The sequence below is a fragment of the Rattus rattus genome, chromosome 1 (genome assembly GCF_011064425.1).
Source record: "Rattus rattus isolate New Zealand chromosome 1, Rrattus_CSIRO_v1, whole genome shotgun sequence".
NCBI lineage: Eukaryota > Metazoa > Chordata > Mammalia > Rodentia > Muridae > Rattus > Rattus rattus.
The window spans coordinates 167,330,583-167,344,736 of NC_046154.1; the positions used below are offsets into that span (position 1 = coordinate 167,330,583).

A 14,154-nucleotide genomic window follows, 5' to 3' on the forward strand; every position below is an offset into this window, starting at 1 on the left:
AAACTGCCAACATATCATCACCTGGCCCTGATCTAATTCTATAATTTATATCCCAACTGTCAGAAAGTTCTAGAATTGGCTAGTATTGGCACACTGGCTTTGTTTCCCAGTCCATCTTCTAAAATTGCCTTGAACAGTTCTCTTATTCTGATCTTGTTGAAGGATAACTGAATTCAGGCTAAAGTTGATGCCCGTGCCAGGACACACAGGACGGGACTTCTTTGTCCCTATCACCACATTTGGCCCCTTTGAAAGTCAGAATAATGTGACCAGAGTGGAATGACACTTGTCATTCCAGCACCAAGAAAACCAAAAAACAAAAAATTCACTTTTTAAAAACATTTGCCACATGGTGATGATTAGTAAATCAGCCACCACCCAGCTACTCAGGAAGCAGAGGCAGGTGGGTCTCCGAGTTCAAGGTCAGCCTGGTTTACAGAGCTGGTTCCAGAACAGCCAGAGCTACATAGAGAAACCCTGTCTCAAAGAAACAAAAACAAATCTCCTATGGTATTAAAAACGTTTTGGGGGTGCAGTGAACTTTATTGATGGTATTCAAGGGAGTAAGGAGGGCTCCTTAGGCCCCTCCTGCTTTTATAGGGATCTGGGATGGAAACTGTGAGGGATGCTCAGTGTTGGGGGCTGAGTTGGGACAGGGACTCCTCAGTAACTGAGGGCCCCTCTCTTGCTCTCAGTGTCCTTTCTGGGGTGGGTGGCTTCTTACTCCTTAGAGGTCATGTAAGACATGGTCCTCTTCCATGTTGCTGTAGCCATATTGTCATACCTGGAAATGAGCTTTACGGAGTTGTCATTGAGAGCAATGCCAGCCCCAGCATCAAAGGTGGAGGAATGGGGATTACTGTCGAAGTCTCAGGAGACAACCTGGTTCTCCGTGTAGCCCAGGATGCCCTTTAGTGGGCCCTTAGATGCCTGCTTCACCACCTTCTTGATGTCATCATACTTGGCAGGTTTCTCCAGGCGGCATGTCAGATCCACAACGGATACATTGGGGGTAGGAACACGGAAGGCCATGCCAGTGAGCTTCCCGTTCAGCTCTGGGATGACCTTGCCCACAGCCTTGGCAGCACCAGTGAATGCAGGGATGATGTTCTGGGCAGCCCCATGGCCATCACGCCACAGCTTTCCAGAGGGGCCATCCACAGTCTTCTGAGTGGCAGTGATGACATGGACCATGGCCATCAGCCCTTCCATGATCCAGAAGTTGTCTGTGGATGACCTTGGCCAGGGGGGCTAAGTAGTTGGTGGTACAGGATGCATTGCTGACAATCTTGAGGGAGTTGTCATATTTCTCATGGTTCACACCCATCACAGACATGGGGGCATCGGCAGAAGAGTCGGAGATGATGACCCTTTGACCCCACCCTTCAAGTGAGCCCCAACCTTCTCCATGGTGGTGAAGACACCAGTAGACTCCACGACATACTCAGCACCAGCATCACCCTATCTGATGTTAGCCAGATCTCACTCTTGGAAGATGGTGATGGGCTTCCCGTTGATGACAAGCTTCCCATTCTCAGCCTTGGCTGTGCCGTTGAACTTGCCATGGGTAGAGTCATACTGGAACATGTAGACCATGTAGTTGAGGTCAATGAAGGGATCATTGATGACAACAATCTCCACTTTGCCAAATGCAGAAAAGGCAGCCCTGGTAATCAGGAGCCCAACATGGCCAAATCTGTTCACCGACCTTCACCATTGTGTCTACTAGACAAGGTTGTCACTGCATGAGAAGATGCAGCTGTCTCTGGGACAGGGAGGAGCAGAGAGCCATGTAAAACCTTTTATAGTGGAAATCATTGTGAATATTATTCCCAAATTAAAATGCAATATAAGAAGCCACGTAACAAGCAAGCCACAGCATAAGTGACCTATTACTGGTATGTTCTTGTTTGGTGCCCCTTATATTGATTTTGTTCCTTTGTTTTTATGTTTTTGCTTTAGAATATACTTTGGTAATAAATGTGAGATTGTCTTTTTCATGTGGCAAGCTTCGTTTGTCTGATGCAGAGCTCCTATAATTCAGGGAGATTTTGAAAGACCCAGGACCCTTTAACTTGCCTGCTCTCAGCTCGCGGCTGGAGCTTCCGTCGCTTACAATGGCGAGGGAAATACGAGAGAAGAGTTTCCTTATGAGGCCTTGCCTTCTTAATTGCAAATAATCTCAGCTGCAGAAGAGAGGCAGACTAGCACAGTGAACTAAAACACCTTTGTCCAGAGGTCGCAGTCGTGGGCATTTGACAATTTCTGTGCCTCTCTCTTGTTTCCTTTTACTGAGACTAGATTTTTTTTTTTTCTGATATAATATATCCTGGTCATGGTTATCCCTCCTGCAGCAGCTCCCAGCTCCTCCCACTTCCTCTCTCTTCTCCAATGGAGATCCACCCCTTTCTTCTTCCATTAGAAAACAAGCAGGCTTCTAAGGGATAATAAAATTAGGTAAAACAAAAACTAACACATCGTAATAGGTCAGTATAAACAAACAGAAGGAAAACACACACACACACACACACACACACACACACACACACACACACGGCACAGGAAACAGACATAGATGCACGGACTACTTGTTGGCAAACTCAGGAATCCTATAAAAACACAAAACTGGTAGCCATAATAAATATACAGTGGACCTGTAGAGACAGATGAAGAGAGGGGACAGAGGGGGGGGGGGGGGGGAGAGAGAGAGAGAGAGAGAGAGAGAGAGAGAGACTTTATTCTATATTATAGAAATAGAATATAAATATGTATAATAATTTTTAAGACTTGTTAAGATGTTAGGAGAATAAGAAACCTATTTTCCTGATGCTGAGTTCATTTTCTGTTGTCCATCTACTGCCGAGCACACAGCCTACACTAGTAGTAGTTTGTTTCCCCAGGGAGACGCTCTTGGGAAAGCTAAGTTTTCATCTGGTCGTCGATTGCAGGTAGCTTCTGGGTTAGGAATGGGGCCATGAGTCCATTCACTTTTTGCCTAGGCCGTGGGCTGTCTACCCTCAGGCTCATGGTCACCAAACAGTGTTGGGTATGGGTTCCATCCTGTGGAACGAGCCTTAGCTCAAATCAGATGTAGGGTGGCTAATCCCACAAGACCGTGCTACGGTTGCACTAGGATATCATTCAGGCAGGGCACTGCTGTACCTCAAAACCCTCTGTGGCTTTGTGGGTGTTTATGTTTTCCCCTTTGGTAGTGTGCACAGTGCCTTCCTATACCAAAGATGCCAGACATAGGGATAAAAGGCTCTGTGTGGGCATCTGCTTGACTTCCCCATGTTCAATGATTTCTTCAACAACAGGGCCATGCCATTCATTTTTGGAGAGAAATGGAGTCTTGCAACAGCCTGGGTTGGTTGGGGATTCCCATAGGACCCCTTTAGTGAACAACTCAATTAGATGTAACCATTCCCAGTACTGGAAGCTTCATTTGATGACAAGTGAGGTCCAGTCTCAACTCTGTCTCCCCATTATGTATATATATATATATATATGTATGTATATATTTTAGGAAGCTTCTACTGTATTAGGTTTCCATGCTACCCATCAAGCAGACCTTGATTTTAGCTGTCTTTCCCTCACCCCTTCCTCCTTCCACATCACCTTAATCTTACCAGTCTATCGCCCCGATCACCCTGACTATCCATGCTCTCTTCTCTATTTCCCTTTCCTGGGGAGATCTGTCTCCCCTACTCCCTTACTAACTTCTAGACCTAACTTCTGTGGGTCTATGGATTATAGTTGGCTATCATTGACTCAACAGCAATATCCTCACATACGCAAATACACACTACATTTGTCTTTCTGAGTCTGGGATAACTCACTCAGAATGCTTTTTTTTTTCCTTCTAGTTATGGCCATTTACCTGTGCATTTCATGATTTCATTTTTCTTAATGGTACTATTCCGTTGTGTACAGTACCACGTTTTCTTTATCCATTCTTCTGATGAGGGACATCTAGTTGTTTCTATTTTTCTGGCCATTATGAATAGAGCATCAGTGAACATGTTTTGAGCAAGTGTTTTTGTGGTAGGATGAAGTGTCCTTTCCATATGTGCCCAAGAGAGGTGTGGTGGCTTGAAAGGAAGGGACCCACAGACTCGTGTGTTTGAATGCTCATTCCATGGGGAGTGGCACTCTTAGGAGGTGTGGCCTTGGAGTAGGTGTGGCCTTGCTGGAGGAAGTGTGTCACTGTGGGGGACAGATGTTGAGGTCTCAGAAGATCAAATCAGTCTCATTCTGCTGCCTGCAAGATGTAGAACTCTCAGCTCCTTTTCCAGCACCATTTGTCTTCCCAGATGGCCCCTGTGTTTCCCTCCATGACAACAATGAACTAAACCTCTGAACTATAAACCGTCACCAACTAAATGTTTTCTTTTGCAAGGGTTTCATGCTCATCATGTCTCTTCACAGTAATAGAGACTCAAACTGTGACAGGTGAATCCTTTTTTTTATTTTTTGGATTTTTTAATTTACATTTCAAATGTCACTCTCTTTCCCAGTTTCCCATCCATAAGCCCCCTATCCCATTCTCTTCCCCCTTCTTCTATAAGGGTGTTCCCCCACCCATCCACCCACCCCTTTTCACCTACTCGCCCTGACATTTCCCTACACTGGGGGGGGGGACCAGCCTTGGCAGGACCAAGGGCTTTCCCTCCCATTGGTGCCCAACAAGGCCATCCTCTGCTACATATGCAGCTGGACCCATGGGTCTGTTCATGTGGACTCTTTGGATGGTGGTTTAAAATCTCAAAGCTTCTGTAAGGCAAAGCACCTTGTCATTAGGACAAAATGGCAACCAGCAGATTGGGAAAAGATCTTTACCAATCCTACATCCAATAGAGGGCTACTATCCAATATATACAAAGAACTCAAGAAGTTAGACTCCAGAGAATCAAATAACCCTATTTAAAAAGTGGGATACAGAGCTAAACAAAGAATTTTCAGCTGAGGAATATCGAATGGCTGAGAAGCACCTAAAGAAATGTTCAAAATCCTTAGTTATCAGGGAAATGCAAATCAAAACAACCCTGAGATTCCACCTCACACCAGTCAGAATGGCTAAGCTCAAACCTCAGGTGACAACAGATGCTGTCGAGGATGTGGAGAAAGAGGAACACTCCTCCATTGTTGGTGGGATTGCAAGCTGGTACAACCATTCTGGAATTAGTCTGGTGGTTCCTCAGAAAATTGGACATTGCACTTCCTGAGGGCCCAGCTATACCTCTCTTGGGCATATACCCAAAAGATGCTCCAACATACAACAAGGTATAGCTGAATCTTGAGGTAGATCCATTCCCATCTTCCCGAGGAACCACCATACTGATTTCTATAGTGGCTGTACAAATTTGCATTTCCCTAGCAATGGTGTTCCCTTTCCTCCACATCCTCCTGGCCAGCATGAGCTGCCATTGGTTTTCTTGATCTTAGTCATCCTGATGACTAAGGATATTGGACATTTCTTTGTTTCTCAACTACTTGAGCTTCCTCTTTGGATAATACTGTACCCCAGTTTTGATTGGGTTATTTGCTGTCTTGAAGTCTAACTTTTTTTGCATTCTTTATATATTTTGGATGTGGACTTGGTGAAGTCTTTTCCTACTCCATAGGCTGCCACTTTGTATAAATAGCGGTGACCTGTGCTTTACAGTTTTTCATGTTTGTGACGTCCCATTTATTACTAATCTTAATGCCTGTGCCAACAATGGTCTCTTGAGGAAGTCTCTTCCCATGCTAGTGAATCCAAGGCTATTCCGGATTTTCTCTTCTACCAGTGTATCTGGTTTTTTATGTTGAGGTTTTTGATCCACTTGAACTTGAGTTTTGTGCAGGGTGAAAAATATGGGTCTGTTCTGATTCTTCCACCGGCAGCCATCGAGTTTGACCGGCATCATTGATTGAAGATGCTCTCTTTTTTCCAGTGAGTCTTTCTGGATTCTTTCTCAAAACACTATGTCTATGAGTGTGTGGATTTATATCCAGGCCTTCCATTAGATTCCATTCATCAATGTGTCTGCTTTTATGCCATAGCAATGCTGTTCTTATCACGATAGCTCTGTACTACAATTTGAGGTAGGGAATGGTGATGCCTCCAGCCGTTCTTTTATTGTCCAGGATTATTTTCTCTGTAGACTGATTTGGGTAGGAGGGTGATTTCTACTATATTAATTCTAACATCAACCCATAAGCATGAAAAAAACTTCTCCATCTTCTGACCTCTTCTGTTTTTAATCATACCAGTCTTTCATTTGTTTGGATAAAGTTACCCCAAGATTGTTTTTCTTATTATTTGAGGTTATTGTGAAAGGTATTGTTTCCCTAACTTCTTTCTCAGTCCATGTGTCATTTGCATAGAGGAGGGCTACTGTGTTTTGTGTTAATTTTGTATCCAGCTATTTCCCTAAAGGTGTTTGCCAGCTGTACAAGTTTCCCAGTAGAAGTTTTAGGACACTTATGTATACTATCCTATCATCTTCAAATAAAGGTACTTTGATTTTTTTCCCCTTCCAATTTGTATTCCTTTCATCTTCTTCAGTTGCCTCAGTGGTCGAATATTATTAGTCTTATTAGCTAATATTCTAATACTTCCAGTACTGTACTAGGTGTGGAAAGAATGAATAACCTTGTCTCGTGCCTGATCTTAGGCGAATTGGTTTGATGTTAAGTTGATGTTAGCCCAGGGTTTACTGTAACCCGCCTTTATTATATTGAAGCTTGTCCTTTATATTCTTAATCTCTCCAGAACTTTTATCATTAAGGGAAATTTAACTTTGTCAGAGGTCTATTTGGCATCTAATGAGATGACCATGAGGTTTTTGTCTCTCAATTATGGTGGATTAAATGTATTGATTTACATACGTTAACCCATCCCTGCATCTCTGAGATGAAGCCTACTTGACAATGGTGGATAATCCTTCTGATGTGTTCCCGGAATCAGTTCGAGGGTATTTTATTAAGAATTTTTGCCTCTGTGTTCATAAAGGAAATTGGTCGGTAATTCTCTTTGTCTTTATGTTCATAAGGGAAATTGGTCTGTAATTCTCGTCCTTTATTGAGTCTTTATGTGGTTTGGGTATCAGAGTAACTGTGGTCTCATAAAACAAATTGGGCAATGCTTCTCTCTGTTTCCATTTTGTGGAATAATTTGAGGAGAGTTGGCATTAACTCTTCTTTGAAAGTCTGATGGGACTCCATGCTGAAACCATCTGGCCCCGAGATTTGTTTCAGTTAGGAGATTTTAATGACTGCTTCTTCTTTAGTAAGGGTTCTAGGTCTGTTTATATAGCTTATCGGATCTTGATTTAATTTTGGTGTGTAGTACTATCAAGGACATTGTCCATTTCTTTTGGATTTTTCCAATTTTATGGAGTACAGTTTTTAAAGTACGTGCTAACAAACCTCTGGATTTTCTTGATTTCTATTGTTATACCCCACCTTTCGTCTCTAATTTTGTTAATTTTGGTACTCCTTTCTCTTCCTTTAGTTAATTTTTTATAAGTGTTTATAAATCCCATTGATATTCTCAAAGAACCAACTCTTCGTTTCACTGATTCTTTGTGCTGTTTTGTTTGTCTATTGTTTTTATTGATTTCACCCTGGATCTGATTATTTCTTACCATCTACCCCTTTGGGGTGTGATTTCTTCTTTTGTTCTAGAGTTTTCCAGCCTGCTGTTGATATCTCCAATTTTTTTAACGGTTTATTTTAAGGGTTAACTGGTCTAGATTAAGGAGTAACTGACACATCTAATTGTTTTGTTTGTTACATCTTTTCTTTTGACAAGTGCTCAGAAAAGCAGAATGGTTTTTTTTAAGAGCGTTATTTATTTATTCTTTAGAGATTTAGAGACTTTTAAAAAGATTTATTTACTTATTTATTATTTATTATGAGTACACAGTAGCCGTCTTCGTTTCTTTCTTCATCCATTTTTAGTTCAGTAGAGAGCTGCTCAGTTTCTGTAAGCTTGTAAGTGTTTTGTTTTGCTGTTGATATCCAGCTTTAATTTGTGGTACTCATATAGGATGCAAGATGTTATTTCAGTTTCCTTGTATCTGCTTCAGACTTGCATGTGTCCAATTATGCGGTCAATTTTGGAGAAAGTTGCATGAGGTGCTGAGAGGAAGTTATATTCTTTTGCATTCAGATGAAATGTTCTGTCAATATCTGTTAGGCCCATTTGGTTTATAACATTAACTCTGTCTTGTTTTCATCTGGAAGACCTGTCTATTGGCAAGAGTGGGATATTATGTCTCCCGCTATCTGTGTAAAAGTCAATGCGTGATTTAAGCTGTACTGGTATTTCTTTTATGAACTTAAGTACCCTTGTGTTTGGTGCATAGATGTTAACAATTGGAATGTCCTCTTGGTGGTTTGCATTCTTTAATGTATATGTAGTGACCTTCCCTTATCTCTTCTAATTAGTTTTGGGTTAAAGTCATTTTTTTCATATATTAAAATGGCTATACCACCTTGCTTCTTATCTCCATTTACTTGGAATATCATTTTTCAATCCTAAGGTACTGTACTTGGTGTTAAGGTCTGTTTACTGGATGTAGCAGAAGGATGGATCCTGGTTCTGCATCCATTCTGTGGTCTGTGTCTTTTCTATTTGGAAGTTGAGATCATCGATGTTGTGAGTTATCCATGAGCAGTGTCTATTGATTCCTGTTATTTGGTGGTGGTGATGCTGATGGTGATGGTGGTCATGGTGGTGGCAGTGGTGGTGGCAGTGGCGGCGGCAGCGGGGTGTGTGTGTGTGTGTGTGTGTGTGTGTGTGTGTGTGTGTGTTCCCCCTGGTCTTGGATTCTTTGTGTTTTCTTGAGTGTGGTTAACTTTTTTAGTTTGAGGTTTTCCTTCTAGTACCTTCTATAAGGCTAGATTATAGACATATTGCTTAACTTTACTTTTATCATTTCTCTGTTCTGCCTGTTTGCTGCTTTGGTTACTATGTGCTGAGGGGACTTCCTGTCTGGTAGAATCTATTTGGTGTTCCATATCTTCTTGCACCTTAGTAGGCATCTCCTTCTTTAGGTTAGAGAAGTTTTCTTCTATGATTTTGTTGAAGACATTTTCTGTGCCTTCGACCTAGGTTTCTTCTCCTTCCTCTATACTTATTATTCTTGGGTTTGGTCTTTTCATAGTGTCCCAGATTTCCTGGATGTTTTATGCCAAGAGTGTTTTTAGATTTAACATTTTCTTTGACTGAGGAATCCATTTCTTCTACTGTCTCTTCGGTGTCTGGGACTCTCTCTTCCAGCCCTCGTACTCTGTGGGTGAGGCTTGCCTCTGGTGTTCCTAAGTTCTCCGTTTTCACAGTTCCCTCCACTTGGGTTTTCTTTATTAATTCTCTCTCCACTTTCAGGTCTTGAGCATCTTACTCATCTCCTTCCACTCTTTGTGCTTTCATTGATATTTTTGAAGAATGTATTCATTTCCTCTTTAAGGATCTCTATCATATTCATAATGGCTATCTTGAGGTCCATGTCCTGTGCTTCAGCCATGTTCCAATTCTCGGTGCATACTGCAGTAGGATTCCTGGGCTCTAGTAGTGTCCCGGCTGTTAGTGTGTTTTTACACTGTCCTGTAGGCATCTGGGTTTGGGAAGATTGTAATTCTTGGTACTGACATTTGATCTTGTCTTTGTCGGGTGGGTGTTTCGTCTTTGGTTTCTGCTGCTGTCGCTGGTTCTTAGTGGGGTATGTGTCTGTGTTACCTGATAGGGAGTGTTTCTGGGGTCCTGCCACGGGTGCTCACTGGGGGTTTCTGGGTAAAATGTGTTTCTAGATCCTGACAGCTGATACTTAGAAGTGGGCATGGGATGGGGAGGTGGCGAGGGAGTCCACAGGAGAGGGGGAAGCAGGGTGTTCCACCAGGCTCTGCTTACTTCTCTGGGAATGGAAGCAGAGAGATCCAGGAGAGGCCACATTAGGTAGTCTGCTACAGAGCTGGGAATTAGATTTAGAGACGGGGAACATGAAGACCTAACTCTCTCCTGCTTCCTGCTCTGGCACTGTTGGCTGATGGTTTCCCAGGGAGCGCCTGGTGGAGTTGGGGGCTGGGGATAAATTGATGAGCAGTCCTTGAGGACTGGAGGGGAGGGTCTATGTGATTCACTGGAGGTGGGGGATGAAAGGAAGCACAAGCCACAATGGGTGTGCTGAGACAGTGATGATGGTGAAACTGGGGGATTGAATTTGGAGGAGAGGAGAGAGAGGTGGTGAAGATCTACATTTAGCCTCCCTGCTTCCCTGGCTAGAGATTGTTTCCATCCATGGTCATGTGATGTATCTCTGACTGATTTGATACCCCGTATCCCACCTTAGTCTTGAAATCATAACAGTCCTCTAATCTCAGTTCCTAGATGCTGGGATTAACAGGCGTGTGGCAGCAGATAAGTGTTTACTGCTGCTTTTAAAGAGGGCCATCCCTCTTTAAAAAGTGCTGTCTTTGCTCCACATTGACTTTTTTTTTAATATTTATTTATTATATATGAATATGAGTACACTGTAGCTCTTCAGACACACCAGAAGAGGGCATCAGATCTCATTACAGATGGTTGTGAGCCACCATGTAGTTGCTGGGAATTGAACTCAGGACCTCTGGAAGAGCAGTCGGTGCTCTTAACCACTGAGCCATCTCTCCAGCCCCCACACTGAATTTTAAACTCGCAATAGTGAATCCAGATCCTTAAGACCTACAAAACCTTGACATCATTTAAGCAACTTTGTTGTTCAGCCCTAGACTCCTGGAGTTTATTGTTAGTAAAATGGATTTAAGCTCGAAGGCTTGGGGATTCTTCTTCTTGGTTTTCCTTCGCCATCAAGACAAAGTTAAAACACACAGTCTGTTTTCTCATTCTTCTGCAATATTTGTTAAAATGTAACCATAGTCTTCTAGAAGGCTATTCAAGTCTTATATTGGGGAGCCGTATATTTCTGTAAGTGCTTGTCTCCCTTTGACTTTCTCTGTAGGCAGTTCTATAGCGTTTCTTTGCTCCATTTAAAAGGATTATTGTTAATTAATATTCATAATTATTCTTTCAGCTTGTTGGAATGTGAAGCTCAGTTCAACAGTAAAGCAACAATAGACATAACACAAAATTCTGTAGGACTAATTTATAATTTAGTAAAGAGAAATTTAAGGGCCGTGCCTAACTCAGAGAAGGCTTTTCTGTGCAAGTATAAGGACCTTCCTTCAGTCCCTAGAACTCATGTAAGACAGAGCCCAGCGTGGTGCTGCATGCTTCCAGTCTCAGTACTGAGGAGGGATTCCCGGGGCTCCCTGACCTGCTAACCTAGGCTACTTTACCAGTTCCAGGTCAATAAGAGACTGAGAAACCCTATCACAAACAAAAACAAAAACAGCAAAGATGGACAGCACTGAAGACTATCTGTCCTCTACACAGACAGACAGACAACACACACACAAACATACATGTATACATACATACACAGACACACATATACATACACTCCCCCTACCCAAAAATAGCTCATCTTGACTTTACAGGTGAAGAAGTGCAGAAACATCTTGAAGAAAACCTGCTAGAGCACAGGTGGATGTCATCTGTAACACGGGCATGGGAGGTCCAAGTTTAATTTATTTTCCCGTCTTTTTGTCTGTACTGATAATTATAATTTGAGAGCAAAGCTTTTCAGTGTTGACTGTAATTATTGGGCCAAAGAGGCTGCAGTTGACAAGGTTACAAAATTTAGCGAAGAAGAAGAAGAAGAAGAAGAAGAAGAAGAAGAAGAAGAAGAAGAAGAAGAAGAAGAAGAAGAAGAAGAAGAAGAAGAAGAAGAAGAAGAAGAGGAGGAGGAGGAGGAGGAGGAGGAGGAGAAGGAGGAGGAGGAGGAAGAAGAGGAGGAGGAGGAGGAAGGAGACTGTGTGTTCTTCCAAAAGGTTCACTGTCTACTGAGTACGCTTAGCCCGTCCATGCACATAAACGGCTCCCAACTGTTTTGAAGCACAGCAGACCCTCTGTGTGACAGGCACGCCTTGGGTTGTAATTCTCCCTTTTTGGATTTCAAAGTCATAATTTAACTTCTGGGTTTTTTTTTTTTCTTGCTTGCTTACACTTCAAAGACAGTGGATAAGCCCTTTTTATTTTTTAAACAAAACCCATTTGTATTTAAAAACAAACTCACTTCCTAAACGCAAGAGAGCCTTGCAGAATAAAGTAAAATTCTTGACATGGTATCTCAGACCCTTGCTAAGTTTATTTTCATTGTATGTATAATCAGTTCCATTTGGTTTCAAATCCTTGAGGCAGTGTCACAGTCTATGAAACGCTAGCATACACCAAGTTCGTGGAATCACGGGAGTTTGTTGATGTAAACCTGGGAAGTTCATAAAATTAGAGCAAACTAGGCTAAAAGTCGATCTGATGGTCAAACACGTTTCCTTTAGCTCGTAAGGGAAGGTTGGGAGGCTGGAAGTTGAACCCAGGAATCCCTTTCTGACAGTTTCTTGCTGTTGACCATCCTGAAAACAAACCAGTCCTCCAAGCACTGTCTCTGGAGAATTGGCCATTGTTATTTGGTGTTCTAACAGATGCTGGCTCCAAGCTCTTTGCAGGAGAGCAGTATTTAGCAATAACTTCTTCAGAAAGGGTGAGTCCATCTGAATCTGTCAGACAACTTGCCTGATGTGAAAGTTATTAATATAAGCACCCCACTTTGTCCTTCTGCTGTTTAATGACCACAAGTAATGAGCCCTTTTAAGACTTGTGTTTCACCGATTATTTTTTTAATAATACCCAAACCGTACAGAACATCGTGACCATTAAAGCAAGCTTGCAATTACGCTGATCTCCATGGCAACACTGAAATGCAGACAAACAATCCCAGACAATAGATAAGAATGCACTAACCTGTTTATTAGGCTTTGAATGTCTTCCTAGTGTTTGTGTGAGCAAGTTCCCTATAAGGTAAAAAAAAAAAAAAAAAAAAGTGAGAAGAAGCAGAGGCAGAGAGGTGGTGCTGTTTTACCACGGCAATAGAAAGTAACATTGCCTTTATTATTCTGCCAATAAAATGGGAATATATGCCGTGTGTTTTATTTAAAATTTAGTAGCTAAATCTGAATACTAAAATAAAAAAAATAATATTTAAATTTTGCTTCAACATTTTATTTAACCTAACCTGGCATCCCAACATACCCCTAGTAAGAATGTATGAATGGGTGTCTGATATTATTTTTCTCATACTGACTTGGATATTGGCCATGTTCTCCTGTATCCCAGACTGGCCTGCAACTTCCTTTATAGCTGAAGATGCTGGCAGACTCCTGCCTCCAGATCCCTAGTCCTGGAATCACATCTGTACGCCGCTAATCCAATTGTATAAAGCACTGGAGCTACAGCTCAGGGCTCCATACACATTAAACATCAGGTGCATCAGAGCCTCTGGACTCACCACATTTCAAGTGCTCGATGATCACACACAGCCTAGAGGGCCATTGTGTTGGTTACAATATTTATTGTATTTTAAAAAGTAGTAGAGTCTAGTCCATGGAGAACCCTTGCAACTTTCCCTTTGGTCTTGTTAAGAAGTTTGGCAGGCCCTGCTCTCTGGCCCCCAAGATCTGACGTTCCTGTCCAGACTGATCGTGCCTTATGTATTTTTTGTGTTACCAGGAAACAGGCTCCCCCAAACCTGCTGGTATTTTGCCCCAAAGCCAAAGGTGAATCTTGATCGCTGGCTACAATGTTAATCTTCTAGAACCTTCCTCAGTTGCAGACCTATGCTCTCACAACCTACCACGGAGGCTGATTTGAACTTAAGAACAAACCCTGGAGCGTCTGACGGACTCAGAGCTACTGTAACCTGTCCGGGATATCGAGCGGCACACAGAGCTGAGTGCCGGTCATCGGCTGAGCACGGACTTCATTCATGTTTACCTCTCCGTCACCATTGGCTTCCAACGGCATCCTGGAGTAGCCATCTAGTTACCTAATCACATGATCGCTCTCCAACACTCTTTCTGCATGCTCATTTGGCCACGTGGGAGTTACTTCCCATTGTGTCAAAATCCTACTTATCCATTCTGTGGAGTCCAGTAGATAGCCCAGATCTGCTTGTTGTTCTACAGGAAGTTTCCTTGAAATCTAGAAGCAACTTTATCTCTAACTCAGGGGTA

General features: G+C 42.4%; 1 pseudogene; it reads right to left on the reverse strand.

The window, feature by feature from the left end:
* Window positions 1-720: 720 nt before the first annotated feature.
* On the reverse strand, window positions 721-13,945 carry LOC116911985 (annotated as a pseudogene).
* Between the last annotated feature and the right edge of the window lie 209 nt (window positions 13,946-14,154).